We start from the raw sequence: 15,000 nt of genomic DNA, 5'->3' as shown, positions 1-15,000 counted from the left end.
AAATTGCAAAAGAAACGACACGTTATTATTCCATTTTCATTTCATTACTTTTTAGTATATTGCATTATATCCCATTTCATGTGGCCATAAAATAATGATGCAATTAGTAGTGATGTGATGATTATGATAATAAGTATTAATGATAATAACGATGTTAATAACAATGATAATGATTACAAAGTAAAGATGATAATAACTATACTATAACTACTAATAATAGTAATAACTTTGATGATAATGGTAATAATGAAAAAAGGAAAGACAAATCTGATAATTGTACTCCTGTACTGATTATAGAGAAATAACGACTGTGATAGGGACAATATAGATATGGTAATAATAATAGTGACAGCAATAGTAAAAAATAATAGCAATAATTGTAGTAATGATATTAATATCAATGACAACAACAACAACAACAACAACAATGATAATAATGATGATAATAATGACAACAACAGCAATAATAATAATAATAATAATAATAATAATAATAATAATAATAATAATAATAATAATAATAATAGTAATAATAAAACTTCTACTACTACTACTACTGCTATTACTAGTAAACATAATTGGTGATAATAATGCTGATAAAAATAATGATAAAAACAATGATGATGTTAATGAAGATGAAGATAATGATGATGATGATAATGAAAAGGATGATAATGAAGCTGATGATGGAGATGATGGTAATGATGATGATGATGATAATGAAGATGATGATGATGATGATGATAAGAAGAAGAAGAAGGAGAAGAAGAAGGAGAAGAAGAAGAAGAAGAAGAAGAAGAAGAAGAAGAAGAAGAAGATGATGATGATGATGATGATGATTGATAATGATGGTGATTGATGATGATACTGACTGATGATGTGATGACGATCATAATACTACTACTGTGCTACTACTACTAATAATTTTGATAACGATAATAACAGGAATAATCATAGTAATGGTGATGACAACAATGAAGACGGTGATGATGATGATGATAATGATGATGATATTATGATGATGGAGATAGTGATGATAATGACAATAATGACGACGACGACGATGATGATGATGATGATGATGATAATGATGATTAATGATGATGATAATGATGATGATGATGATGATGATGATAATGATGATGATGGAGGGAATTTAATGATGATGATGATGATGATGATGATGACAATGATGATGATAATGAAGATGATGATGATGATGATGATGATGAAGATGATGTGATGATGATGATGATGATGATGATGATGATGATGATGAAGATGATGACGTTGATGATGATGATGATGATGATGATGATGATGATGATGATGATGAAGATGATGACGTTGATGAGGATGATGATGATGTTGATGATAATGATGATGATGATGATGATGATGATGATAATGATAATGATAATGATAATGATGATGATGATAATGATGATGATGATAGATGATGATGATGATGATGATGATGATGATGATGATGGGGTGAATTTGATGATAATAACGACAATGGCGCTGTGATGATAACAATAACAATAACAATAATACTAATGGCAATGCCAATACTAGTATTAATAATAACAAAGAAAATAACAACGATAACCACAACAACGACGATAACTGATAACAAAATTACAAACACACAAACAAACATAAAAACACCACCACCACCACCAACATCAACACCACCACCACCACCAACATCAACATCAACACCACCACCGCCACCACCACCACCATCACCACCACCACCAACATCACCACCACCACCACCAACATCAACATCAACACCACCACCACCATCTCCACCACCACCACCATCACCACCACCACCACCATCACCACCACCACCAAATCTAAACGCCAAAATCCGCCAACAAAACGCACGAGGCCAGCCGAGTCGGGACAGAGCCACATAAGAAGCGTTGTTCTTCTGCTCAGCATTTCAAGAAGTTTATGGCCTCGTGACGATGATGGTGACTGGTGGTGATTGGTGGTGATTGAGGGTGATGCTTGATGATGATGATGATGATTGATGGTGATTGATGGTGATTGATGGTGAAGATTGATGATGATGGTGACTGACGGTGATTGATGATGATGATGATGATGGTGATTGATGGTGACTGGTTGTGATTGGTGATGATTGATGATGATGATGATGATTGATGGTGATTGGTGGTGACTGAGGGTGATGATTGATGATGATGATTGCTAATGGTGATTCATGGTAATGATGATAATGAGGATGAAGATGAAGATGAAGATGATGATGACGATAATGATAATAATACTAAATATAATACAATCAAATGATAATAATATTAAAACGGCAATGGTAATTATAATGGTAATAATAGCAAAGAAAATAACAATAATGATGAAAATAGCGATAATGATGATCATAACAGCAACAAAGATAGATAACTGGACACTGATCACCCATATGGTAATTAAAAAATCCAAAAGGATGGAGAAATGTTAGGAAGAAATCGATCAAGAGCGAACGATTTTCTCTTTGACGTTAATCGGATGAAAGATTAACGGTTGTGATATTATTCTGCGAGTGCGCGGGAAAGGAAAGAAGGTTTGATGTCAAAGTGGTAGTAGCGGGGGTGTTAAGAGAACCGACAGTTAGAAGAGAAGAGGGAGGAGGGTGGGGAGGGAGAGGTGGAAAAGAGGAGAGAGAGGGAGAGAGAGAGAGTGGTCACAATCTAGTGTTGTTATGCTGTGTGTGTTGTTGTGTGTGTGTTGTTGTGATTGTGATGATGTGCTGTGTTGTTGTTTGTTTGTGGGGTGTGTGTGTGTGTGTGTGTGTGTGTGTGTGTGTGTGTTTAATTAAAAAGATATTGGAATAGCTCATTTCAAACAATGAACATTTACATTATACGCAAACGGAAAACATTTAAACACGAATAATACTTATCAATATATGAATAAAAATGTGAAGAAAATCTAAGTGTTTCCCCATGCAAAATACATGAAACCTTCCAAATGTAAACAAAATCCTTTGACAGCGAAATTTTAAGGCAACTATAAGAATAAGAAACCCGCTAGATCGAGTGGTCAGGAGGTCGGGCTCGTAGTTGGCGGCTGTCTAGGTCACCAAGTTCACCAGAACCCAATAAAATTGCAAAGAAACGGACCGTTATTATTCCATTTTCATTTCATTACTTTTTTAGTATATTGCATTAAATCCCATTTCATGTGGCCATAAAATAATGATGAAAATTAGTCGTGATGTGATGATTATGATCATAATTATAATGAGAATAACGATGTTAATAACAATGATAATGATTACAAAGTAAAGATTGATAATAACTATAACTATAAAATTTACTAATAATGTAATAACTTTGTATTGATAAATGGTAATATGAAAAAAGGAAAGACAAATCTGATAATAGTACTCCTGTACTTGATTTATAGAGAAATAACGACTGTGATAGACACTATAGATATGATAATAATAATAGTGTGACAGCAATAGTAAAAAATAATAGCAATAATTGTTAGTAATGAATTAATTCAATGACAACAAAACAACAATGATAATATGATGATGATAATGACACAAACAACAGCAATTAATATGATGATGAATAATAAATAATAATAATAAATAATATATAATAATAATAATAATCATAATAATAGTAATAGTAATAATAAAACTTTCCTACTACTACTACTGCTATTACTAGTAAAACATAATTGGTGATAATAATGCCTAATAAAAAAAAAAAATGATACAAACAATGATGATGTTAATGAGATTGAAGATTATGATGATGGATGATTGATAAGGAAAATGATGATAATGAAAGCTGATGATGGAGATGATGATAATGATGATGATGATGATAATGAAGATGTGATGATGATGAAGAGAAGAAGAAGGAGGAGAAGAAGAAGAAGAAGAAGAAGAAGAAGAAGAAGATGATGGTGATGATGATGATTGATAATGATGGTGATTGATGATGTGATGACGATATCAATATACCCTGTGCTATAATACTACTAATTTTTGATAACGTAATAACAGGAATAATCATCAGTTAATGGTGATGACAAACAATGAAGACGGTGATGATGATGATGATAATGATGATGATATTATGATGATGGTGATGGTGATGATGATGATGATGATGATAATTGATGATGATGATGATGATAATGATGATGATGATGATGATGACGATGATGATGATGATGATAATGATGATGATAGTGATGATGATGATGATGATAATGATGATGATGATGATGATGACAATGATGATGATGATGATGATGATGAAGATGATGATAATGATGAGATGATAATGATGATGATGATGATGACACATTGATGCATGATGATGATGACAATGATGATGTGATGATGATGACGATGATTGATGATAATGATGGACCTCTGATAATGATGGATGATGATGATGATAATGATGATGATGATGATGGGGTGAATTTGATGATAATAACGGACAATGGCGCTGTGATGATAACAATAATACTAAGGGGCAATGCCAATACTCGTATTAATAAATAAAAAGAAAAATAACAACGATAACCACAACAACGACGATAACTGATAACAAAATTACAAACACACAAACATAAAAACACCATCACCACCACCAACATCAACACCACCACCACCACCATCACCACCATCACCACCAACATCAACATCAACACCACCACCACCAACAACAACAACAACAACACCACCACCACCAACAAAACAAAACAAACATCAACAACCACCAAGAAACACCCACATCACCACCACAACCACATTCACACCACCCAATACCACACCATCACACCACACCCCACAAGGCACATCAACACACCACGCACCACCACCACCATCACCACCACCACCACACCACCACCACCACCAAACACCACACCACCACAACATCAACATCGCAACACCACCACCACCAATCAACCACCACCATCACAAACTATCACATCAAACACCCACACCACGCCACCACCACCACCAACCCACCACCACCACCACCACCACCACCAAACACCACCACCGCTACACCACACACCACCACCCTCACCCACCCCACCACCACCAACCACCACCACCATCACCATCGCCACCACCACCACGCATCACACACCAACCACACACACCACACCGCCCCTCACCACACACACCGCCACCCCCACCCCCACCACCACCCCACCATACACCAACCCCACCACACCTATCACATCCCCCACCACCACCATACCATCACCACCACCCCCACCGGCCACACACCACACACCAACCATCACCCACCACACACCACACCGCCACCACCGCCACCACCCCCCCATCACCACCACCCACCACCACACCAACTCACCACCACACATCACACCACCACCACACATCACCTCACCACACCACCACCACCACCGCCACCACCACCACACCCACACCCCCCCCCTCACCTTCACCACCACCTGCCCCCCCCATCACCACCCACCAACACCACCCCCACCACCACCATCCCACCACCACCACCACCATCACCACCACCACCATCCACAAACACCAACACACATCACCACCAACAACACCACCACCACAACCACCATCACAACACCACCACCACCATCACCACGCCACCCACCAAATCAACAGCAAACATCAACACACCACCGCCACACCACCACCACCACCATCACCACCACACCAAATCTAAACGCCCAAAATCGCCAACAAAACGCCCGAGCCACGCGAGCGGGTACAGGAGCACATAAGAGGCGTTGTTCTTCTGCTCAGCATTTCAAGAAGTCTATGGCCTCGTGACGATGATGGTGACTGGTGGTGATTGATGATGATGATGATGGTGATTGATGGTGATGGTGATTGATGATGATGATTGCTAATGGTGATTCATGGTAATGATGATAATGAGGATGAAGATGAAGATGAAGATGATGATGACGATAATGATAATAAACTAAATATAATACAATCAAATGATAATAATATTAAAACGGCAATGATAATTATAATGGTAATAATAGGCAAAGAAAATAACAATAATGATGAAAATAGCGATAATGATGATCATAACAGCAACCAAAAGATAGATGAAACTGGACACTGATCACCCTATGGTAATTAAAAAATCCAAAAGGATGAGGAAATTTAAGAAGAATCGATCAAGAGCGACGATTTTCTCTTTGGACGTTAATACGGGCTGAAAGATTAACGGTTGTGATATTATTCTGCGAGTGCGCGGGAAAGGAAAGAAGGTTTGATGTCAAAGTGGTAGTAGCGGGGGTGTAGGAGAACGCTAGACAGAGAAAGAGTGGGGGGGAGGGAAAGAAAAAGAGAAGAGAGAGAGAGAGAGAGAGAGAGAGAGAGAGAGAGAAGACCGAGAAGATGAGATGAGAGAGGAGAGGAAGAGACAGTGAAGAGAGAAAGGAGAGAGAGGAGGAGAGAGAGAGAGATGAGGGCGGGAGAGAGAGGGAGCGAGGGAGGAACAGAGGGAGGGAGAGAGGGAGGGAAGGAAGGAGGGAGGGAGGGAGGGAAGGAGGGAGGGACTGAGGGCCAGAGAGAGAGAGAGAAAGAAAGAAGGAAAGAGAGAGAGAGAGAGAGAGAGAGAGAGAGGGAGGAGAGAGAGAGAGAGAGAGAGAGAGAGATGAGAGAGAGAGAGGATGAGGGAGGGCGAGAGAGCGGAGAGAGGAGGAACAGAGGAGGGAGATAGGGCAGGGAAGGCTGGAGGAGGGAGGGAGTAACAAGAGGGAGGGAGAGGAGGGAGGAAGGAAGGTAGGGATGGACGGGAGGGAAGGAGGGAGGACCTGAGGGCCAGAGAGAGAGATGAGAGAAAGAGGGAAAAGAGAAAGAGAGAGAGAGGAGAGAGAGAGCGAGAGAGAAGAGAAGAGAGAGAGAGAGAGAACGAGAGGAAAAAGGGAGAGAGATGAGAGAGAGAGACGCAGAGGAGGGAGAGAGAGGGAGAGAGGGAGGAACAGAGGGAGGGAGAGAGGGAGGGAAGGAAGGAGGAGGGGGGAGGGGAGGAAGGAGGGAGGGACTGAGTGTCGAGAGAGAGAGAGAAAGAGAGAAGAGAGAGAGAGGGAGAGAGAATAGAGAGAGAGAGAGAGTGAGGGAGGGACGAGTAGAGGGAGAGAGGGAGAAAGAGGGAGGAGAGAGGGAGGGAAGGAGGAGGAGGAGGGAGTAACAGGGGAGGAGGAGGATGGAAGGAAGGAGGGGAGGGAGGGAGGGAAGGAGGGAGTGACTGAGGGCCAGAGAGAGAGGAGAGAAAGAGAAGAGAAGAGAGAGGAGAGAGAGAGAAGAGAGAGAGAGAGAGAGAGAGAGAGAGAGACGAGGGAGGGAGAGAGGGAGGGAAGGAAGGGAGGAGGGAGGGAGTAACAGAGGGAGGGAGAGAGGGAGGGAAGGAAGGAGGGAGGGAGGGAGGGAAGGAGGGAGGGACTGAGGGCCAGAGAGAGAGAGAGAGAAAGAGAAAAGAGAGGGAGAGAGAGAGGAACAGAGGGAGGGAGAGAGGGAGGGAAGGAAGGGAGGAGGGAGGGAGTAACAGAGGGAGGGAGAGAGGGAGGGAAGGAAGGAGGGAGGGACTGAGGGCCAGAGAGAGAGAGAGAGAGAGAGAGAGAGAGAGAGAAAGAGAGGGAGAGAGAAAGAGAAAGAGAGAGAATCGCGGGCATGATAACCCCAGCTATTTATACCTGCTGTGAGCGAACTTTTTATTCAACATTTTGATGGACGATTTTTCTGTTTATAACCTGGTTTCCTAAACAAAGAATCACATTTAAATATTCAGGCGGAGTGCAATCTTAACGATTTGGTGATATTTTTATTGATAAATTATGTATACATCTAATACATTTATGTTAAAAAGTGAAAAAAAAAAAAAATTCATGAGATCAGACATTTCCCAAAGAAGAACAGCGTCCTTTCATCCTATAGAAATCGGACGGACACACGCACGTACGCACAACAATCACGATATCCTAAGTTATCTAAGCCTTAATTACATAATTGCCGTTCAGGATTTAGTTGGTTTCGGTCACGCCACTGCAAGGGGAGATCCATTTCCTCTTTTAGATTCTGTTACGTCACGCATATGCGCAACTACACCCACACTCGCACACGCACCCACCTACACGCGCAAAATATAAACACCCATACACGTACACACAAACACATGGGCTTACGTATATAAAACATACACAAAGGAAATTTATACAACTATCCGCGCAGCCCAAAATACACAAAAAGAGTAAAAACATACATACTAACGCAAAAAAAAAAAAAAAAAAAAAAAAAATGAACACGTAAACAATAGATAAAAATAAAAACGCACACAAAAAGTAAAAATAAACACGCACACAGAAAAAGGTAAGCATAAATACGCACACACTCGCAGACTCAGACACGCACGTACACACACGCATGTACAGTACCCCCTCACCTCACCCCCCGCCGGTGTATTTACCACAGCTGCCTGATGTGACCATAACGGCACCTGAGGGAGTAACGAGAACCCATAAGCACTGTGGCTGCGTCAGGTTGTCCATAGATCATCATTTATCTCGCCCTGCCCGGCAGATTTTGTTCAGTGTCTCGTTTCATTTTGCTCAGTTTCTCGTGTTCATTTTGTTCAGTTTCTCGTGTTCATTTTGTTCAGTTTCGCATTTTATTTTGTTCTATTTGTCATCACATTTTGTTCAGTTTCTCGTTTCATTTTGTTCAATTCCTCGTTAAATTTTCTTCAGTTTCTCATTTCATTTTGTTCAGTTTCTCTTCACATTTTATTCACAGTTTCTCGTTACATTTTGTTCAACCTCCCGCCACTTTTTTCTGCAACATCCACAGGCATTACGTTGCCCATTGCCAATGGAATCGTCAGTATACGCCGAAATGCTAACTGGCAGTGCTATCTCCAACGGTAAATTGCGCCTCTCGATTTTTCAATGACCCCATTACCCATTTCAAACCAAAAGGGGCATTGCCTTACCGACTTCAACTCTGTCACTAACAACACCATTCGCTTCGGTGGATGAAGATATGGAAAGACTGAGGTACTACCGGAAAAGCTTTTAAATGTCTGATACTGACTCCAATCAAGGTTTTAATCCTCTGTTGAGCAATTCGATTCCACCTGTAAGACAAGAGAGAGAGAGAGAGAGAGAGAGAGAGAGAGAGAGAGAGAGCGAGATCGAGATGAGTAGAGAGAGAGAGAGAGAAGATGAGCGAAAAAGCGAGGACCGAGAGGAGAGAGAGAGCGAAGAGAGAGAGAGAGAGAAGAGAGAGAGAGAGAGAGAGAGAGAGAAGAGAGAGAGAAAGAAGACGAGAGAGAGAAGAGAGACGAGGAGGAGAAGAAGAAGAGAGAGAGAGAGAGATGACGAGAAGAGAGAGAGAGAGAGAGAGAGAGAGAGGTATATGTCTACCTCCCTCTTTTCTCTCTCTCTAACTGATCTAGCGAAATGCATTGCAACTTTTAATTTAATTTTAACTTTTAATTTCAACTTACTTCAGGGGAGAAACAGAAGAGTAGGAATATATAATAGGAAGTTGATGACCCAAAACTATTGCGTGTAATAAGGAAATAACCACTGCACAGTACATAAATAATCTTTCGCGAATTTTAAAGGTTTTGAATACAATAAAGTGTCTTTGAGAAACTGCCATGATAATCGAAATAAAAAATCACATAGCATTTTTGTTCATGTACGCATTTCTCTCTCCCTTCTCATCGGATTTGTCAATTTTCTTCATCTCTATTACCAATAATCATAAAATAAGGTATGTACGGTAACTTCAAATAAAACCAGACTAGAAAAGTAAGAAGAAGAAAAAGGAGAAGAAGAAGAAGAAGGGGAAGAAGAAGGAGAAGAAGAAGAAGAAGAAGGGGGAGGAGAAGGAGAAGAAGAAGAAGAAAAAGAAGAAGAAAAAGAAGAAGAAGAAGAAGAAGACGAATTAGAAGAAAAAGAAGTAGAAGAAAAAAAAGAAGAAAGAAAGAAAGAAAGAAAGAAAGAAAACCGACAAGAAACTCAACGAAAGAAAGTGCAACTGCGTGTCAATCTTCCCTATCCCCCCCCCCCCCGCTCGTTTAGGAGACTTCGCCCATCAGCAGAGAAGTTGCATCGCAGCGTAACTTTGGGCATTACTTCATAACTTGAATAAAAGAGAACGAGCATTAAGGCCTTTATTGAATTAGTTCATACTTTAGCGTTATTATTTTATTTTATTTATTATTTTTTTTTTCTAAAAAAAAATTTTTTTATTTTCTATTATTGATTATGATTTATTATTATATTATTATTATTATCCATTATAATATTATTATTATTATTACTTATTATATTATTACATTAGTATTATTATATTATTAATTGAGATTATATTATTATTATTATTTTATTTTACCAATTATTATTATTGTTGTCATTATTGTTATTGTTATTGTTATTATTATTATTATTGTTATTATTATTCTTATCATTATTATTATTTCTGTTGTTGTTGTTGATTATTATCACAATTTTTATTATTATTATCCAAAAAAAAAATCATCCATCATCCATTATATTATTGCTAGTATTATTATTATTATTTAAGTATTATGATTATCATATTATTATGTTATGTATTATTATTATTTTATTATTATATTCTTATCATTATTATTAGTATTAGTATTATCATTATTATGACTATATTATTATTTTTTTATCATTCTTATTCTTATTATTATTAGTCTTATGATTAGTATTATTATTATTATTATTAATTATAATATTATTATTAGATCATTAGTAGTATTATTATTATATTAGATTATCATTAGTATACTATAGTATCATATATATATAGATTATATATATATATAATATGTATATATATATTTTGTTTTTTTTTTTTTTTTTTTTTTTTTTTTTTGTTTTTTCTGTCTTCAGGTCGATTTTCCCATCACTGTTTATGAGGTATCTAAATACCGCCATTTCGGTCACAACTCTATTTTTCTGTAATTTAATCTTTTCCGATGTAAAGCCTATATTTTTCTCTTTGTAATCTACTATACTACTACTGCTATTCTTGTCTGTTCTGCTATAGAAAGAAATGCAACATAAAACCAAATCAGATGATAAAACAGTCTTCATATTCTTTCTTGTAACTCAATATTTATCCAAGTGTCTCTTCCTACTCTTCGTTTCTGTGTTTTCTTCCCATTCTTCTATTTTTATCTTCCTGATCCTTTTGTTTATACTTCTTACTCTTTCTCTTCCTTATTTTTATTTTATTTTCTTCCCCTACTTCTTAGAAATACTTCTTAGTATTTCTTCTCTAGTTCCTTCTCTTCCTTTTCCTATTTATTCTCCTTCTTAATCACCTTCGTTTCATGTTGTTCTCAAAACTCCCCTCTCCCCAAAAAAAAAAAAAAATTCATTTACATTAGTTTGAATATTTTTTTTTCTTCCCTTACTTCTTAGAAACACTTCTTAGTATTTCCTCTCCTCTACTTCCTTCTCCTCCTCTTCCTATTTATTCCTCCTTCTTAATCCCTCTCGTTTCATACTGTTCTCAAAAAAAAAAAAAAAAAATCACATCTATTATTGACAAAATTCGCTTTCTGGCAACAGTGTCGTAAGACTGGGACAGATAACAGGGAAGGAAAATAAGTTCTGAAAATTAAACATAGATGGCGCTGTTGTGATTAGAAAGTCAGAGCAGTATTATCTCTAATTTGAAAGTAGAGGAAGGAAAAGAAATGGATAGCGGATCTTTTTTTTTTTTTATGGAATTGCTTGAATGAAAAGAAATGGAATTGCTTGTATAGTTTTTTTTTTCTTTGTTATATTTTTTATTGTCGTTATCATCTCTTGTATTTAGAAAATCTTTTCTCGTTGCTTTCTCTTTTATTCTTTCAATATTCCACCTTTATCTACCCTTTTCACCTATCTCCCTCTTCTTCTTCCTCTCACCCACATCCTCTTAAAAGTCAAAATAAACAAAACTCACGGAAACGGACAAGCTCTAGCCTCACGTCATGTATCTCTCTCTCTCTCTCTCTCTCTCTCTCTCTCTCTCTCTCTCTCTCTCTCTCTCTCTCTCTCTCTCTCTCTCTTTCTCTCTTTTTCATTTTCTTTTTGTATTCTTCATCTTTTTTTCTCTTTTTTTTTTTCTTTTTGTTTTTCTTTTTTTTTTTTTTGTACAAATCACGTGACTGTAGACCCGCCTCTGGATTCCATTTTCTTTCCGTTTGGTCATTTAAGTAAAGCTTTCGCGGAAAATTGTGAAGGAATGCTGTTTTGTCGCGACGAAGCCGATTTTTACGGCTTGTTTATTTATTTATTTGTTTATTCGTTTATTTATTGTTCGAATCGTTTAGTGGAAGTATGAAAATATGGAGAGAAAAGGAGCGAAAACATGCGCATTTCCGATATGTTTCGTTCCCCAAAAGGCCTTATACTTGTTTACATTTTGTCTCTAAATCGACTCGCTGCGTTTTATTTAAGGGGGGGGGGGGTTACAGGGATTACATATATAAACTAGAAATAAGAATTGAGGTTCAAAATAGATCCCCTTTCCCTCCCCCCCCAAAAAAAAAAAAAAAGATGTCCCGTACATATTTTTTCCAGCGACGATATTATCTTTTCTTCAGTGCACTGGAAAATGGCCTCTATTACATCTACACAAACGGGACATTTTATGGCAGAGAGACGCTAACTAGAGTACGAAGCGCAATCATCACCAAATATCTGGCAGATGTTTTCAACTCTAATGCAATAAGAGAGAGATGGGTTAATGGGAGGGAGGGAGAAAGGGGGAGGATGTGAGGGAGAGGGAGGGAGAAAAGGGGGGAAGTGAGGGAGAGGGAGAGAGAGGGAGGGGGAGCAGGAAGGAGAGGGGAAGGAGGGAGTGGCAGGCGAGAGAGGGAGGAACAGAGTGAGAGGGAGGGAGGGGAGGGAATGAGTAAGGGGAAAGATGGAGGGAGGGAGATACATAGAGAGAAATCGAAGAGGGTGGGGAAGGAGAGAGGAAGGGAGGTAGGGAGGAGGGAGGAGATAGATAGATAGATAGATAGAGAGAGAGAGAGAGTAGAGAGAGAGAGAGGAGAGAGAGAGAGAGCCGAGGAGAGAGATAGAGAGAGAGACGAGAGAGAGAGAGAGAGAGAGAGAGAGAAGAGAGGGAAGGAAGAAAGAGAGAAGGCAAGAAGAGAAGAGCAAAAAAAGAAAAAGAGAGAGAGAGGAAAGGATGGAGAGAGGGAGGGAGGGAGGGAGGGAGGGAGAGAGAGAGAGAGAGAGAGAGAGAGAGAGAGAGAGAGAGAAAGAAGAAATGAGAGAGAGAGAGAAGAGAGGAAGAAAGAGAGAAGGCAAGAAGAGAAGAAAAAGAAAGAAAAGGGACAGTAATATAAATAAAGTAAAATAGAGAGCAATAAACAGATAAATAGATGACCGGGAAGACAGACGTTAGAGAAAAAATAAATAAGATAAGAAAAAAACAAGAAAAGTGAACAGAATAAACAGAAAAACAAAAAGCTTAGCGTCATGCAGGTGACTGATGCTGCAATGCATGCATGACCTTCGACCTCTCGCCAGTGATATATATGCATCTCTCCGTGTATAATGATTATCTATATATATATATAATATATATATATATATATATATATATATTCTGGCCTTTTTATAGCCACACATTATTCTGGACCTTTCCGCTACCAAGCTTTTAACCCTAAAACGGGTAAAATGTTAAAATAACCGTTCTCATGCTTCACTTTAATGATCCTTGCGGAAACCCATAGTATTATTTTACTTTCCATCAGCTGTATAACGCAATGGCTTCCGCATTACAGTGCTAGATATATCATCATTTTTTTCTAAAGCTTCCAAATGTGTATCGATCATATTACCGAAAAATCCGAACTTATAACCCCCCCCCCCCCCACACACACACACTCAATGCACGGCTATTCCAGCTTCACATTTTACTCGGTCGCTCTCACAACCTTTTTGAAATATCGTGAATACCAAGAATTCTAGAGGCACTGCACCGCGATCATCATTATACTCGTGATCAAAGTATCTTGCTCCTCCTCCGTCCGCCCCCCCCCCCTCCTTAACCACAAGCCTTGCCAAGATCGAACGAAGGGAGATTTTATAGCAATGGCTAGAAAAGGGAAATTTAGAGCTCCTACCTGGTGAAAACCCTAAGTTTTTATTCTCGCTGGTTCTCGTGCCAAGACCATAAAACGTCTTCAGGGTTCCAGATAACATGGTTTAGTACTGGCCCTCCGGTTTCATACTCGGAGTGTCCTAGGTTCGAGGCCCGGTCAGGGAGGGTTGTTATATATCTATATCAATGCGGCATTACATTATTGTATCTTTCATATATATATATATATATATATATATATATATATATATATATATATATATATATATATATATATATATATATATATATATATATATATACATATACACACCTCAGTACATTTGGCTTGGAATTTCTAAATAGATATCCACCGAGTGCCCACGGGGAGTGTGTGTAAAACCTCGCTATCATTACTCATGCATGAGTAGACAGGTAATGTCTATGGAGCTAGTTAGAGTCTATTTGCATACTCCTTTTGTGGGTCGTGTGGTATGGTTAGTTTAGTACTGGTTTCATACCCAGACTGACCTAGGTTCGATGCCCGGTCAGGGAGAGTTGTTATACATCTATATCAATGCGGCATTGCATTATTCCATCTTTCAAGATACATTTTCCTGCCTTAGTACCCCCTGTTTAAAAAAAACATTTTTCTATTCTATTTCATGCTTAGGGATCTATTTATCCATTAATCTCGAATTTACCACATTTTTAAATCACTCGTTAGACACCTAATTTTCCAACAGAACCCCTGCCTTTGAAAAAAAACAAAAAAACTTCCCTTCTTTTAAAATTTACTCTCCTTCGTTTCTTTGTTCCTATCAGGGGGCTCTTGCGTTCGGTCC

The 15,000-nt window shown here is 38.4% G+C and overlaps 1 protein-coding gene across 1 annotated transcript in view; it reads right to left on the bottom strand.

Moving 5' to 3' along the window:
- Nucleotides 1-15,000, bottom strand: part of LOC119585265 — a 56,756-nt gene that overhangs the window by 6,766 nt on the left and 34,990 nt on the right. The window lies entirely within an intron of this gene.

This window comes from Penaeus monodon, chromosome 1 (genome assembly GCF_015228065.2).
Source record: "Penaeus monodon isolate SGIC_2016 chromosome 1, NSTDA_Pmon_1, whole genome shotgun sequence".
Classification (NCBI taxonomy): domain Eukaryota; kingdom Metazoa; phylum Arthropoda; class Malacostraca; order Decapoda; family Penaeidae; genus Penaeus; species Penaeus monodon.
Note: the sequence above shows the minus strand (reverse complement) of the source record. Positions and strands in the feature narration are given on the sequence as shown.